Source organism: Pomacea canaliculata, linkage group LG12 (assembly GCF_003073045.1).
Source record: "Pomacea canaliculata isolate SZHN2017 linkage group LG12, ASM307304v1, whole genome shotgun sequence".
Taxonomy (NCBI): Eukaryota; Metazoa; Mollusca; class Gastropoda; order Architaenioglossa; family Ampullariidae; genus Pomacea; species Pomacea canaliculata.
The window spans coordinates 10,512,946-10,531,497 of record NC_037601.1 but is presented as its reverse complement, the minus strand read 5'-3'; the positions used below and the strand labels follow the sequence as shown (position 1 = coordinate 10,531,497).

Below are 18,552 nucleotides of genomic sequence, written 5' to 3'. Positions count from 1 at the left end.
TTGCAAAAAATATATAAACAAGATCATAAAAACAAATAATCAAATTGAGTCGAAAACACGTGGAAATTTGATTGCATAAAGCCACATACACAGACACACACACACACGGTATTAGTTTAAAGGTTAGAATGGTTAGTCTTTAGTAAAGATACCAAAACATTTCATTTTTTTCTTCCTTTAATGATATACGCTCCCATCGAAGCATATACCTGGGTCTTTTCACTCCTCAATTAAACAAAGATTCTGAAAAAGAAAGCCAGCAAAATAGGTAGCGATGAATAAGCACACAATCAGAGCTAGAAGGAGAACACAAAAAAATGCAAAAATAGAAAAAAAAAAATAAAAGGAAATACATCCTACCTCTCCTCACTTTCTGGTCATAGACAACAACACTGTCAAGAGATGCTGTCCTTTCCTTGCCATCTCCAGGAGTGCCATGGCATCTGTGATTTCCCTTGCAAAAAATATATAAACAAGATCATAAAAACAAATAATCAAATTGAGTCGAAAACACGTGGAAATTTGATTGCATAAAGCCACATACACAGACACACACACACACGGTATTAGTTTAAAGGTTAGAATGGTTAGTCTTTAGTAAAGATACCAAAACATTTCATTTTTTTCTTCCTTTAATGATATACGCTCCCATCGAATGATATCATATACACTGGGTCTTTCCACTCCTCAATTAAACAAAGATTCTGAAAAAGAAAGCCAGCAAAATAGGTAGCGATGAATAAGCACACAATCAGAGCTAGAAGGAGAACACAAAAAAATGCAAAAATAGAAAAAAAAAAATAAAAGGAAATGCATCCTACCTCTCCTCACTTTCTGGTCATAGACAACAACACTGTCAAGAGATGCTGTCCTTTCCTTGCCATCTCCAGGAGTGCCATGGCATCTGTGATTTCCCTTGCAAAAAATATATAAACAAGATCATAAAAACAAATAATCAAATTGAGTCGAAAACACGTGGAAATTTGATTGCATAAAGCCACATACACAGACACACACACACACGGTATTAGTTTAAAGGTTAGAATGGTTAGTCTTTAGTAAAGATACCAAAACATTTCATTTTTTTCTTCCTTTAATGATATACGCTCCCATCGAATGATATCTTTCACTCCTGAATTAAACAAAGATTCTGAAAAAGAAAGCCAGCAAAATAGGTAGCGATGAATAAGCACACAATCAGAGCTAGAAGGAGAACACAAAAAAATGCAAAAATAGAAAAAAAAAAATAAAAGGAAATGCATCCTACCTCTCGTCACTTTCTGTCATAGACAACAACACTGTCAAGAGATGCTGTCCTTTCCTTGCCATCTCCAGGAGTGCCATGGCATCTGTGATTTCCCTTGCAAAAAATATATAAACAAGATCATAAAAACAAATAATCAAATTGAGTCGAAAACACGTGGAAATTTGATTGCATAAAGCCACATACACAGACACACACACACACGGTATTAGTTTAAAGGTTAGAATGGTTAGTCTTTAGTAAAGATACCAAAACATTTCATTTTTTTTCCTTTAATGATATACGCTCCCATCGAATACCTGGGTCTTTTACTCCTGAATTAAACAAAGATTCTGAAAAAGAAAGCCAGCAAAATAGGTAGCGATGAATAAGCACACAATCAGAGCTAGAAGGAGAACACAAAAAAATGCAAAAATAGAAAAAAAATAAAAGGAAATGCATCCTACTCACTTTCTGGTCATAGACAACAACACTGTCAAGAGATCCTTGCCATCTCCAGGAGTGCCATGGCATCTGTGATTTCCCTTGCAAAAAATATATAAACAAGATCATAAAAACAAATAATCAAATTGAGTCGAAAACACATGGAAATTTGATTGCATAAAGCCACATACACAGACACACACACACGGTATTAGTTTAAAGGTTAGAATGGTTAGTCTTTAGTAAAGATACCAAAACATTTCATTTTTCTTCCTTTAATGATATACGCTCCCATCGAATATATCCTGAATTAAACAAAGATTCTGAAAAAGAAAGCCAGCAAAATAGGTAGCGATGAATAAGCACACAATCAGAGCTAGAAGGAGAACACAAAAAAATGCAAAAATAGAAAAAAAAATAAAAAATGCATCCTACCTCTCGTCACTTTCTGGTCATAGACAACAACACTGTCAAGAGATGCTGTCCTTTCCTTGCCATCTCCAGGAGTGCCATGGCATCTGTGATTTCCCTTGCAAAAAATATATAAACAAGATCATAAAAACAAATAATCAAATTGAGTCGAAAACACGTGGAAATTTGATTGCATAAAGCCACATACACAGACACACACACACACGGTATTAGTTTAAAGGTTAGAATGGTTAGTCTTTAGTAAAGATACCAAAACATTTCATTTTTTCTTCCTTTAATGATATACGCTCCCATCGAAGGATATATGGGTCTTTTCACTCCTCAATTAAACAAAGATTCTGAAAAAGAAAGCCAGCAAAATAGGTAGCGATGAATAAGCACACAATCAGAGCTAGAAGGAGAACACAAAAAAATGCAAAAATAGAAAAAAAAAATAAAAGGAAATGCATCCTACCTCTCGTCACTTTCTGGTCATAGACAACAACACTGTCAAGAGATGCTGTCCTTTCCTTGCCATCTCCAGGAGTGCCATGGCATCTGTGATTTCCCTTGCAAAAAATATATAAACAAGATCATAAAAACAAATAATCAAATTGAGTCGAAAACACATGGAAATTTGATTGCATAAAGCCACATACACAGACACACACACACACGGTATTAGTTTAAAGGTTAGAATGGTTAGTCTTTAGTAAAGATACCAAAACATTTCATTTTTTTCTTCCTTTAATGATATACGCTCCCATCGAATGATACCTGGGTCTTTCACTCCTCAATTAAACAAAGATTCTGAAAAAGAAAGCCAGCAAAATAGGTAGCGATGAATAAGCACACAATCAGAGCTAGAAGGAGAACACAAAAAAATGCAAAAATAGAAAAAAAAATAAAAGGAAATGCATCCTACCTCTCCTCACTTTCTGGTCATAGACAACAACACTGTCAAGAGATGCTGTCCTTTCCTTGCCATCTCCAGGAGTGCCATGGCATCTGTGATTTCCCTTGCAAAAAATATATAAACAAGATCATAAAAACAAATAATCAAATTGAGTCGAAAACACGTGGAAATTTGATTGCATAAAGCCACATACACAGACACACACACACACGGTATTAGTTTAAAGGTTAGAATGGTTAGTCTTTAGTAAAGATACCAAAACATTTCATTTTTTTCTTCCTTTAATGATATACGCTCCATCGAATGATATCTTTCCACTCCTGAATTAAACAAAGATTCTGAAAAAGAAAGCCAGCAAAATAGGTAGCGATGAATAAGCACACAATCAGAGCTAGAAGGAGAACACAAAAAAATGCAAAAATAGAAAAAAAAATAAAAGGAAATGCATCCTACCTCTCCTCACTTTCTGGTCATAGACAACAACACTGTCAAGAGATGCTGTCCTTTCCTTGCCATCTCCAGGAGTGCCATGGCATCTGTGATTTCCCTTGCAAAAAATATATAAACAAGATCATAAAAACAAATAATCAAATTGAGTCGAAAACACGTGGAAATTTGATTGCATAAAGCCACATACACAGACACACACACACACGGTATTAGTTTAAAGGTTAGAATGGTTAGTCTTTAGTAAAGATACCAAAACATTTCATTTTTTTCTTCCTTTAATGATATACGCTCCCATCGAATGATACATATACACATGGGTCTTTCCACTCCTGAATTAAACAAAGATTCTGAAAAAGAAAGCCAGCAAAATAGGTAGCGATGAATAAGCACACAATCAGAGCTAGAAGGAGAACACAAAAAAATGCAAAAATAGAAAAAAAAAATAAAAGGAAATGCATCCTACCTCTCGTCACTTTCTGGTCATAGACAACAACACTGTCAAGAGATGCTGTCCTTTCCTTGCCATCTCCAGGAGTGCCATGGCATCTGTGATTTCCCTTGCAAAAAATATATAAACAAGATCATAAAAACAAATAATCAAATTGAGTCGAAAACACGTGGAAATTTGATTGCATAAAGCCACATACACAGACACACACACACACGGTATTAGTTTAAAGGTTAGAATGGTTAGTCTTTAGTAAAGATACCAAAACATTTCATTTTTTTCTTCCTTTAATGATATACGCTCCCATCGAATGATACCTGGGTCTTTCCACTCCTCAATTAAACAAAGATTCTGAAAAAGAAAGCCAGCAAAATAGGTAGCGATGAATAAGCACACAATCAGAGCTAGAAGGAGAACACAAAAAAATGCAAAAATAGAAAAAAAAAATAAAAGGAAATGCATCCTACCTCTCGTCACTTTCTGGTCATAGACAACAACACTGTCAAGAGATGCTGTCCTTTCCTTGCCATCTCCAGGAGTGCCATGGCATCTGTGATTTCCCTTGCAAAAAATATATAAACAAGATCATAAAAACAAATAATCAAATTGAGTCGAAAACACATGGAAATTTGATTGCATAAAGCCACATACACAGACACACACACACACGGTATTAGTTTAAAGGTTAGAATGGTTAGTCTTTAGTAAAGATACCAAAACATTTCATTTTTTTCTTCCTTTAATGATATACGCTCCCATCGAAGGATACACTCCTGAATTAAACAAAGATTCTGAAAAAGAAAGCCAGCAAAATAGGTAGCGATGAATAAGCACACAATCAGAGCTAGAAGGAGAACACAAAAAAATGCAAAAATAGAAAAAAAAAATAAAAGGAAATACATCTACCTCTCGTCACTTTCTGGTCATAGACAACAACACTGTCAAGAGATGCTGTCCTTTCCTTGCCATCTCCAGGAGTGCCATGGCATCTGTGATTTCCCTTGCAAAAAATATATAAACAAGATCATAAAAACAAATAATCAAATTGAGTCGAAAACACGTGGAAATTTGATTGCATAAAGCCACATACACAGACACACACACACACGGTATTAGTTTAAAGGTTAGAATGGTTAGTCTTTAGTAAAGATACCAAAACATTTCATTTTTTTCTTCCTTTAATGATATACGCTCCCATCGAAGGATACCTGGGTCTTTTCACTCCTGAATTAAACAAAGATTCTGAAAAAGAAAGCCAGCAAAATAGGTAGCGATGAATAAGCACACAATCAGAGCTAGAAGGAGAACACAAAAAAATGCAAAATAGAAAAAAAAATAAAAGGAAATACATCCTACCTCTCGTCACTTTCTGGTCATAGACAACAACACTGTCAAGAGATGCTGTCCTTTCCTCGCCATCTCCAGGAGTGCCATGGCATCTGTGATTTCCCTTGCAAAAAATATATAAACAAGATCATAAAAACAAATAATCAAATTGAGTCGAAAACACGTGGAAATTTGATTGCATAAAGCCACATACACAGACACACACACACACGGTATTAGTTTAAAGGTTAGAATGGTTAGTCTTTAGTAAAGATACCAAAACATTTCATTTTTTTCTTCCTTTAATGATATACGCTCCCATCGAAGGATATACCTGGGTCTTTCCACTCCTCAATTAAACAAAGATTCTGAAAAAGAAAGCCAGCAAAATAGGTAGCGATGAATAAGCACACAATCAGAGCTAGAAGGAGAACACAAAAAAATGCAAAAATAGAAAAAAAAATAAAAGGAAATGCATCCTACCTCTCGTCACTTTCTGGTCATAGACAACAACACTGTCAAGAGATGCTGTCCTTTCCTTGCCATCTCCAGGAGTGCCATGGCATCTGTGATTTCCCTTGCAAAAAATATATAAACAAGATCATAAAAACAAATAATCAAATTGAGTCGAAAACACGTGGAAATTTGATTGCATAAAGCCACATACACAGACACACACACACACGGTATTAGTTTAAAGGTTAGAATGGTTAGTCTTTAGTAAAGATACCAAAACATTTCATTTTTTTCTTCCTTTAATGATATACGCTCCCATCGAATGATATCATGGGTCTTTCCACTCCTCAATTAAACAAAGATTCTGAAAAAGAAAGCCAGCAAAATAGGTAGCGATGAATAAGCACACAATCAGAGCTAGAAGGAGAACACAAAAAAATGCAAAAATAGAAAAAAAAATAAAAGGAAATGCATCCTACCTCTCGTCACTTTCTGGTCATAGACAACAACACTGTCAAGAGATGCTGTCCTTTCCTTGCCATCTCCAGGAGTGCCATGGCATCTGTGATTTCCCTTGCAAAAAATATATAAACAAGATCATAAAAACAAATAATCAAATTGAGTCGAAAACACGTGGAAATTTGATTGCATAAAGCCACATACACAGACACACACACACACGGTATTAGTTTAAAGGTTAGAATGGTTAGTCTTTAGTAAAGATACCAAAACATTTCATTTTTTTCTTCCTTTAATGATATACGCTCCCATCGAATGGATATGGGTCTTTCACTCCTCAATTAAACAAAGATTCTGAAAAAGAAAGCCAGCAAAATAGGTAGCGATGAATAAGCACACAATCAGAGCTAGAAGGAGAACACAAAAAAATGCAAAAATAGAAAAAAAAATAAAAGGAAATGCATCCTACCTCTCGTCACTTTCTGGTCATAGACAACAACACTGTCAAGAGATGCTGTCCTTTCCTCGCCATCTCCAGGAGTGCCATGGCATCTGTGATTTCCCTTGCAAAAAATATATAAACAAGATCATAAAAACAAATAATCAAATTGAGTCGAAAACACGTGGAAATTTGATTGCATAAAGCCACATACACAGACACACACACACACGGTATTAGTTTAAAGGTTAGAATGGTTAGTCTTTAGTAAAGATACCAAAACATTTCATTTTTTTCTTCCTTTAATGATATACGCTCCCATCGAATGGATACTGGGTCTTTTCACTCCTCAATTAAACAAAGATTCTGAAAAAGAAAGCCAGCAAAATAGGTAGCGATGAATAAGCACACAATCAGAGCTAGAAGGAGAACACAAAAAAATGCAAAAATAGAAAAAAAAAATAAAAGGAAATGCATCCTACCTCTCGTCACTTTCTGGTCATAGACAACAACACTGTCAAGAGATGCTGTCCTTTCCTTGCCATCTCCAGGAGTGCCATGGCATCTGTGATTTCCCTTGCAAAAAATATATAAACAAGATCATAAAAACAAATAATCAAATTGAGTCGAAAACACGTGGAAATTTGATTGCATAAAGCCACATACACAGACACACACACACACGGTATTAGTTTAAAGGTTAGAATGGTTAGTCTTTAGTAAAGATACCAAAACATTTCATTTTTTCTTCCTTTAATGATATACGCTCCCATCGAAGATACATATATTGGGTCTTTTCACTCCTGAATTAAACAAAGATTCTGAAAAAGAAAGCCAGCAAAATAGGTAGCGATGAATAAGCACACAATCAGAGCTAGAAGGAGAACACAAAAAAATGCAAAAATAGAAAAAAAAATAAAAGGAAATGCATCCTACCTCTCCTCACTTTCTGGTCATAGACAACAACACTGTCAAGAGATGCTGTCCTTTCCTTGCCATCTCCAGGAGTGCCATGGCATCTGTGATTTCCCTTGCAAAAAATATATAAACAAGATCATAAAAACAAATAATCAAATTGAGTCGAAAACACGTGGAAATTTGATTGCATAAAGCCACATACACAGACACACACACACGGTATTAGTTTAAAGGTTAGAATGGTTAGTCTTTAGTAAAGATACCAAAACATTTCATTTTTTCTTCCTTTAATGATATACGCTCCCATCGAATGATATCCTGGGTCTTTCCACTCCTCAATTAAACAAAGATTCTGAAAAAGAAAGCCAGCAAAATAGGTAGCGATGAATAAGCACACAATCAGAGCTAGAAGGAGAACACAAAAAAATGCAAAAATAGAAAAAAATAAAAAGGAAATGCATCCTACCTCTCGTCACTTTCTGGTCATAGACAACAACACTGTCAAGAGATGCTGTCCTTTCCTTGCCATCTCCAGGAGTGCCATGGCATCTGTGATTTCCCTTGCAAAAAATATATAAACAAGATCATAAAAACAAATAATCAAATTGAGTCGAAAACACATGGAAATTTGATTGCATAAAGCCACATACACAGACACACACACACACGGTATTAGTTTAAAGGTTAGAATGGTTAGTCTTTAGTAAAGATACCAAAACATTTCATTTTTTTCTTCCTTTAATGATATACGCTCCCATCGAATGGATATCATGGGTCTTTCCACTCCTCAATTAAACAAAGATTCTGAAAAAGAAAGCCAGCAAAATAGGTAGCGATGAATAAGCACACAATCAGAGCTAGAAGGAGAACACAAAAAAATGCAAAAATAGAAAAAAAAATAAAAGGAAATGCATCCTACCTCTCCTCACTTTCTGGTCATAGACAACAACACTGTCAAGAGATGCTGTCCTTTCCTTGCCATCTCCAGGAGTGCCATGGCATCTGTGATTTCCCTTGCAAAAAATATATAAACAAGATCATAAAAACAAATAATCAAATTGAGTCGAAAACACGTGGAAATTTGATTGCATAAAGCCACATACACAGACACACACACACACGGTATTAGTTTAAAGGTTAGAATGGTTAGTCTTTAGTAAAGATACCAAAACATTTCATTTTTTCTTCCTTTAATGATATACGCTCCCATCGAATGATATCATATATTGGTCACATATACCTGGGTCTTTCCACTCCTCAATTAAACAAAGATTCTGAAAAAGAAAGCCAGCAAAATAGGTAGCGATGAATAAGCACACAATCAGAGCTAGAAGGAGAACACAAAAAAATGCAAAAATAGAAAAAAAAAATAAAAGGAAATGCATCCTACCTCTCGTCACTTTCTGGTCATAGACAACAACACTGTCAAGAGATGCTGTCCTTTCCTTGCCATCTCCAGGAGTGCCATGGCATCTGTGATTTCCCTTGCAAAAAATATATAAACAAGATCATAAAAACAAATAATCAAATTGAGTCGAAAACACGTGGAAATTTGATTGCATAAAGCCACATACACAGACACACACACACACGGTATTAGTTTAAAGGTTAGAATGGTTAGTCTTTAGTAAAGATACCAAAACATTTCATTTTTTTCTTCCTTTAATGATATACGCTCCCATCGAATGATATCATATATTGGTCACATATACCTGGGTCTTTCCACTCCTCAATTAAACAAAGATTCTGAAAAAGAAAGCCAGCAAAATAGGTAGCGATGAATAAGCACACAATCAGAGCTAGAAGGAGAACACAAAAAAATGCAAAAATAGAAAAAAAAATAAAAGGAAATGCATCCTACCTCTCGTCACTTTCTGGTCATAGACAACAACACTGTCAAGAGATGCTGTCCTTTCCTTGCCATCTCCAGGAGTGCCATGGCATCTGTGATTTCCCTTGCAAAAAATATATAAACAAGATCATAAAAACAAATAATCAAATTGAGTCGAAAACACGTGGAAATTTGATTGCATAAAGCCACATACACAGACACACACACACACGGTATTAGTTTAAAGGTTAGAATGGTTAGTCTTTAGTAAAGATACCAAAACATTTCATTTTTTCTTCCTTTAATGATATACGCTCCCATCGAATGATATCATATATTGGGTCTTTCCACTCCTCAATTAAACAAAGATTCTGAAAAAGAAAGCCAGCAAAATAGGTAGCGATGAATAAGCACACAATCAGAGCTAGAAGGAGAACACAAAAAAATGCAAAAATAGAAAAAAAAATAAAAGGAAATGCATCCTACCTCTCCTCACTTTCTGGTCATAGACAACAACACTGTCAAGAGATGCTGTCCTTTCCTTGCCATCTCCAGGAGTGCCATGGCATCTGTGATTTCCCTTGCAAAAAATATATAAACAAGATCATAAAAACAAATAATCAAATTGAGTCGAAAACACGTGGAAATTTGATTGCATAAAGCCACATACACAGACACACACACACACGGTATTAGTTTAAAGGTTAGAATGGTTAGTCTTTAGTAAAGATACCAAAACATTTCATTTTTTCTTCCTTTAATGATATACGCTCCCATCGAATGATATCATATATTGGTCACATATACCACTCCTCAATTAAACAAAGATTCTGAAAAAGAAAGCCAGCAAAATAGGTAGCGATGAATAAGCACACAATCAGAGCTAGAAGGAGAACACAAAAAAAATGCAAAAATAGAAAAAAAAAAATAAAAGGAAATGCATCCTACCTCTCGTCACTTTCTGGTCATAGACAACAACACTGTCAAGAGATGCTGTCCTTTCCTTGCCATCTCCAGGAGTGCCATGGCATCTGTGATTTCCCTTGCAAAAAATATATAAACAAGATCATAAAAACAAATAATCAAATTGAGTCGAAAACACGTGGAAATTTGATTGCATAAAGCCACATACACAGACACACACACACACGGTATTAGTTTAAAGGTTAGAATGGTTAGTCTTTAGTAAAGATACCAAAACATTTCATTTTTTTCTTCCTTTAATGATATACGCTCCCATCGAATGATATCCACATATACCTGGGTCTTTCCACTCCTCAATTAAACAAAGATTCTGAAAAAGAAAGCCAGCAAAATAGGTAGCGATGAATAAGCACACAATCAGAGCTAGAAGGAGAACACAAAAAAATGCAAAAATAGAAAAAAAAAATAAAAGGAAATGCATCCTACCTCTCCTCACTTTCTGGTCATAGACAACAACACTGTCAAGAGATGCTGTCCTTTCCTTGCCATCTCCAGGAGTGCCATGGCATCTGTGATTTCCCTTGCAAAAAATATATAAACAAGATCATAAAAAACAAATAATCAAATGAGTCGAAAACACGTGGAAATTTGATTGCATAAAGCCACACACAGACACACACACACATAGTATTAGTTTAAGGTCTTTAGTAAAGATACCAAAACATTTCATTTTTTTCTTCCTTTAATGATATACGCTCCCATCGAATGATATCATATATTGGTCACGGGTCTTTCCACTCCTCAATTAAACAAAGATTCTGAAAAAGAAAGCCAGCAAAATAGGGTAGCGATGAATAAGCACACAATCAGAGCTAGAAGGAGAACACAAAAAAATGCAAAAATAGAAAAAAAAATAAAAGGAAATGCATCCTACCTCTCGTCACTTTCTGGTCATAGACAACAACACTGTCAGAGATGCTGTCCTTTCCTTGCCATCTCCAGGAGTGCCATGGCATCTGTGATTTCCCTTGCAAAAAATATATAAACAAGATCATAAAAACAAATAATCAAATTGAGTCGAAAACACGTGGAAATTTGATTGCATAAAGCCACATACACAGACACACACACACACGGTATTAGTTTAAAGGTTAGAATGGTTAGTCTTTAGTAAAGATACCAAAACATTTCATTTTTTTCTTCCTTTAATGATATACGCTCCCATCGAATGATATCAGGGTCTTTTCACTCCTCAATTAAACAAAGATTCTGAAAAAGAAAGCCAGCAAAATAGGTAGCGATGAATAAGCACACAATCAGAGCTAGAAGGAGAACACAAAAAAATGCAAAAATAGAAAAAAAAAAATAAAGGAAATGCATCCTACCTCTCGTCACTTTCTGGTCATAGACAACAACACTGTCAAGAGATGCTGTCCTTTCCTTGCCATCTCCAGGAGTGCCATGGCATCTGTGATTTCCCTTGCAAAAAAATATATAAACAAGATCATAAAAACAAATAATCAAATTGAGTCGAAAACACGTGGAAATTTGATTGCATAAAGCCACATACACAGACACACACACACATGGTATTAGTTTAAAGGGTAAAGGTTAGAATGGTTAGTCTTTAGTAAAGATACCAAAACATTTCATTTTTTTCTTCCTTTAATGATATACGCTCCCATCGAATGATATCATATATTGGTCACATATACCTGGTCTTTCCACTCCTCAATTAAACAAAGATTCTGAAAAAAGAAAGCCAGCAAAATAGGTAGCGATGAATAAGCACACAATCAGAGCTAGAAGGAGAACACAAAAAAATGCAAAAATAGAAAAAAAAAATAAAAGGAAATGCATCCTACCTCTCGTCACTTTCTGGTCATAGACAACAACACTGTCAAGAGATGCTGTCCTTTCCTTGCCATCTCCAGGAGTGCCATGGCATCTGTGATTTCCCTTGCAAAAAATATATAAACAAGATCATAAAAACAAATAATCAAATTGAGTCGAAAACACGTGGAAATTTGATTGCATAAAGCCACATACACAGACACACACACACACACGGTATTAGTTTAAAGGTTAGAATGGTTAGTCTTTAGTAAAGATACCAAAACATTTCATTTTTTTCTTCCTTTAATGATATACGCTCCCATCGAATGATATCATATATTGGTCACATATACCTGGGTCTTTCCACTCCTCAATTAAACAAAGATTCTGAAAAAGAAAGCCAGCAAAATAGGTAGCGATGAATAAGCACACAATCAGAGCTAGAAGGAGAACACAAAAAAATGCAAAAATAGAAAAAAAAAATAAAAGGAAATGCATCCTACCTCTCGTCACTTTCTGGTCATAGACAACAACACTGTCAAGAGATGCTGTCCTTTCCTTGCCATCTCCAGGAGTGCCATGGCATCTGTGATTTCCCTTGCAAAAAATATATAAACAAGATCATAAAAACAAATAATCAAATTGAGTCGAAAACACGTGGAAATTTGATTGCATAAAGCCACATACACAGACACACACACACACGGTATTAGTTTAAAGGTTAGAATGGTTAGTCTTTAGTAAAGATACCAAAACATTTCATTTTTTCTTCTTTAATGATATACGCTCCCATCGAATGGACATATACCTGGGTCTTTTCACTCCTGAATTAAACAAAGATTCTGAAAAAGAAAGCCAGCAAAATAGGTAGCGATGAATAAGCACACAATCAGAGCTAGAAGGAGAACACAAAAAAAATGCAAAAATAGAAAAAAAAAAATAAAAGGAAATGCATCCTACCTCTCCTCACTTTCTGGTCATAGACAACAACACTGTCAAGAGATGCTGTCCTTTCCTTGCCATCTCCAGGAGTGCCATGGCATCTGTGATTTCCCTTGCAAAAAATATATAAACAAGATCATAAAAACAAATAATCAAATTGAGTCGAAAACACGTGGAAATTTGATTGCATAAAGCCACATACACAGACACACACACACACGGTATTAGTTTAAAGGTTAGAATGGTTAGTCTTTAGTAAAGATACCAAAACATTTCATTTTTTTCTTCCTTTAATGATATACGCTCCCATCGAATGATATCATATATTGGTCACATATACCTGGGTCTTTCCACTCCTCAATTAAACAAAGATTCTGAAAAAGAAAGCCAGCAAAATAGGTAGCGATGAATAAGCACACAATCAGAGCTAGAAGGAGAACACAAAAAAATGCAAAAATAGAAAAAAAAAATAAAAGGAAATGCATCCTACCTCTCCTCACTTTCTGGTCATAGACAACAACACTGTCAAAGATGCTGTCCTTTCCTTGCCATCTCCAGGAGTGCCATGGCATCTGTGATTTCCCTTGCAAAAAATATATAAACAAGATCATAAAAACAAATAATCAAATTGAGTCGAAAACACGTGGAAATTTGATTGCATAAAGCCACATACACAGACACACACACACACGGTATTAGTTTAAAGGTTAGAATGGTTAGTCTTTAGTAATACCAAAACATTTCATTTTTTCTTCCTTTAATGATATACGCTCCCATCGAATGATATCATATATTGGTCACATATACCTGGTCTTTCACTCCTCAATTAAACAAAGATTCTGAAAAGAAAGCCAGCAAAATAGGTAGCGATGAATAAGCACACAATCAGAGCTAGAAGGAGAACACAAAAAATGCAAAAATAGAAAAAAAAAAAAAAGGAAATGCATCCTACTCTCCTCACTTTCTGGTCATAGACAACAACACTGTCAGAGATGCTGTCCCTTTCCTTGCCATCTCCAGGAGTGCCATGGCATCTGTGATTTCCCTTGCAAAAAATATATAAACAAGATCATAAAAACAAATAATCAAATTGAGTCGAAAACACGTGGAAATTTGATTGCATAAAGCCACATACACAGACACACACACACACGGTATTAGTTTAAAGGTTAGAATGGTTAGTCTTTAGTAAAGATACCAAAACATTTCATTTTTTTCTTCCTTTAATGATATACGCTCCCATCGAATGATATCATATATTGGTCACATATACCTGAGTCTTTCCACTCCTCAATTAAACAAAGATTCTGAAAAAGAAAGCCAGCAAAATAGGTAGCGATGAATAAGCACACAATCAGAGCTAGAAGGAGAACACAAAAAAAATGCAAAAAAATAGAAAAAAAAATAAAAGGAAACATCCTACCTCTCGTCACTTTCTGGTCATAGACAACAACACTGTCAAGAAGATGCTGTCCTTTCCTTGCCATCTCCAGGAGTGCCATGGCATCTGTGATTTCCCTTGCAAAAAATATATAAACAAGATCATAAAAAACAAATAATCAAATAGAGTCGAAAACATAAATTTGATTGCATAAAGCCACATACACAGACACACACACACACGGTATTAGTTTAAAGGTTAGAATGGTTAGTCTTGTAAAGATACCAAAACATTTCATTTTCTTCCTTTAATGATATACGCTCCCATCGAAGATATCATATATTGATACCTGGGTCTTTCCACTCCTGAATAAACAAAGATTCTGAAAAAGAAAGCCAGCAATAGGTATGAATAAGCACACAATAGAGCTAGAAGGCACAAAATGAAAAACATGGTCATAGGGAGATGCTGAGAGTGCCATGGCATCTGTGATTTCCCTTGCAAAAAATATATAAACAAGATCATAAAACAAATAATCAAATTGAGTGAAAACACGTGGAAATTTGATTGCATAAAGCCACATACACAGACACACACACACACGGTATTAGTTTAAAGGTTAGAATGGTTAGTCTTAGTAAAGATACCAAAACATTTCATTTTTTTCTTCCTTTAATGATATACGCTCCCATCGCACACTCCAATTAAACAACTGAAAAGAAAGCCAGCAAAATAGGTAGCGATGAAATTTAAGCACACAATCAGAGCTAGAAGGAGAACACAAAATGCAAAAAATAGTCATCCTACCTTCGTCACTTTCTGGTCATAGACAACAACACTGTCAGTGCTGTCCTTTCCTTGCCATCTCCAGGAGTGCCATGCATCTGTGATTTCCCTTGCAAAAAATATATAAACAAGATCATAAAAACAAATAATTCAAATTGAGGTCGAAAACACGTGAAATTTGATTGCATAAAGCCACATACACAGACACACACACACACATGGTATTAGTTTAAAGGTTAGAATGGTTAGTCTTTAGTAAATATACCAAAACATTTCATTTTTTTCTTCCTTTAATGATATACGCTCCCATCGAATGATATCATATATTGGTCACATATACCTGGGTCTTTCCACTCCTCAATTAAACAAGATTCTGAAAAAAGAAAGCCAGCAAAATAGGTAGCGATGAATAAGCACACAATCAGAGCTAGAAGGAGAACACAAAAAAAATGCAAAAATAGAAAAAAAAAAAGAAAAGGAAATGCATCCTACCTCTCCTCACTTTCTGGTCATAGACAACAACACTGTCAAGAGATGCTGTCCTTTCTTGCCATCTCCAGGAGTGCCATGGCATCTGTGATTTCCCTTGCAAAAAATATATAAACAAGATCATAAAAACAAATAATCAAATTGAGTCGAAAACACGTGGAAATTTGATTGCATAAAGCCACATACACAGACACACACACACACGGTATTAGTTTTAAAGGTTAGAATGGTTAGTCTTTAGTAAAGATACCAAAACATTTCATTTTTTCTTCCTTTAATGATATACGCTCCCATCGAATGATATCATATATTGGTCACATATACCTGAGTCTTTTACTCCTCAATTAAACAAAGATTCTGAAAAAGAAAGCCAGCAAAATAGGTAGCGATGAATAAGCACACAATCAGAGCTAGAAGGAGAACACAAAAAATGCAAAAAATAGAAAAAAAAATAAAAGGAAATGCATCCTACCTCTCGTCACTTTCTGGTCATAGACAACAACACTGTCAAGAGATGCTGTCCTTTCCTTGCCATCTCCAGGAGTGCCATGGCATCTGTGATTTCCCTTGCAAAAAATATATAAACAAGATCATAAAACAAATAATCAAATTGAGTCGAAAACACGTGGAAATTTGATTGCATAAAGCCACATACACAGACACACACACACACGGTATTAGTTTAAAGGTTAGAATGGTTAGTCTTTAGTAAAGATACCAAAACATTTCATTTTTTTCTTCCTTTAATGATATACGCTCCCATCGAATGATATCATATATTGGTCCACATGGGTCTTTCCACTCCTCAATTAAACAAAGATTTCTGAAAAAGAAAGCCAGCAAAATAGGTAGCGATGAAATAAGCACACAATCAGAGCTAGAAGGAGAACACAAAAAAAATGCAAAATAGAAAAAATAATAAAAGGAAATGCCATCCTACCTCTCGTCACTTTCTGGTCATAGACAACAACACTGTCAAGAGATGCTGTCCTTTCCTCGCCATCTCCAGGAGTGCCATGGCATCTGTGATTTCCCTTGCAAAAAATATATAAACAAGATCATAAAAACATGAATAATCAAATTGAGTCGAAAAACACGTGGAATTTGATTGCATAAAGCCACATACACAGACACACACACACACGGTATTAGTTTAAAGGTTAGAATGGTTAGTCTTTAGTAAAGATACCAAAACATTTCATTTTTTTCTTCCTTTAATGATATACGGCTCCATCGAATAATATTATTTGGTCCATACATACCTGGGTCTTTTCCACTCCTCAATTAAACAAGATTCTGAAAAAAGAAAGCCAGCAAAAATAGGTAGCGATGACTAATAAGCACACAATCAGAGCTAGAAGGAACACAAAAAAAATGCAAAAATAGAAAAAAAAAATAAAAGGAAATGCATCCTACCTCTCGTCACTTTCTGGTCATAGACAACAACACTGTCAAGAGATGCTGTCCTTTCCTTGCCATCTCCAGGAGTGCCATGGCATCTGTGATTTCCCTTGCAAAAAATATATAAACAAGATCATAAAAACAAATAATCAAATTGAGTCGAAACACGTGGAAATTTGATTGCATAAAGCCACATACACAGACACACACACGCACGGTATTAGTTTAAAGGTTAGAATGGTTAGTCTTTAGTAAAGATACCAAAACATTTCATTTTTTTTCTTCCTTTAATGATATACGCCCCATCGAATGATATCATATATTGGTCACAATATACCTGGTCTTTTCCCACTCCTCAATTAAACAAAGATTCTGAAAAAGAAAGCCAGCAAAATAGGTAGCGATGACTAATAGCACACAATCAGAGCTAGAAGGAGAACACAAAAATGCAAAAATACAAAAAAGGAACAAATAAAAGGAATGCAATCCTACCTCTCGTGCTACTTTCTGGTCATAGACAACAACACTGTTCAGAGGAGATGCTGCTCACTTTCCCTCGCCATCTCCAGGTCAGTGCCATGGCATCTGTGATTTCCCTTGCAAAAAAAATATATAAAACAAAAGATCATGAAAAAAAAAAATAATTCAAATATGAGCGACCCAAAAACACGTGGAAATTTGATTGCATAAAAGCCACATACCCCCACCAGACACACACACGCACACCCCCACGGGTATTAGTTTAAACGGTTAGAATGGTTAGTCTTTAGTAAAGATACCAAAACATTTTCATTTTTTTCTTCCTTAATGATATACGCTCCCATCGAAATGATATCATATATTGGTCACATATATGGTTCTTTTCCACTCCTTCAATTCACAAAGAATTTCTTGAAAAAGAACAGTGCCAGACAAATAGTAGCGTGACTAATTTAACGCACACAATCAGAGCTAGAAGGAGGACACAAAAAAAATTGCAAAAAATAGAACAAATATGAAAGGAAATACATCCTACCTCTCGTCCACTTTCTGGTCATAGACAACAACACTGTCAAGAGTGCTTGTCCTTTCCTCGCCATCTCCAGGAGTGCCAATGGCATCTGGTGATTTCCCCTGCAAAAATATATAAACACAAGATCATAAAAACAAATTAATCAAATTGAGTCGAAAACCACATGGAAATTTGATTTGCATAAAAGCCACATACACAGACACACACACGCACGGTATTTAGTTTAAAGGTTAGTTATGGTTGTCCTCTTTAGTAAAGATACCAAAAACCATTTCGATTTTTTCTTCCTTAATGAATATACGGCTCCCATCGAAGATACCTGGGTCTTTTCACTCCTGAATTAAACAAAGATTTGAAAAAGAAAGCCAGCAAAATTAGGTTAGCGAATGACTAATTAAGCACACATCAGAGCCTAGAAGGAGAACACAAAAAATGCAAAA

The 18,552-nt window shown here is 35.2% G+C and overlaps 1 long non-coding RNA gene across 1 annotated transcript; it reads left to right on the top strand.

The window, feature by feature from the left end:
• Window positions 1-4,171: 4,171 nt before the first annotated feature.
• On the top strand, window positions 4,172-15,668 carry LOC112553298. The gene is made up of 2 exons (XR_003097025.1): window positions 4,172-4,288; window positions 15,610-15,668. It is a non-coding gene; the product is annotated as an uncharacterized LOC112553298 (long non-coding RNA).
• Window positions 15,669-18,552: the final 2,884 nt, after the last annotated feature.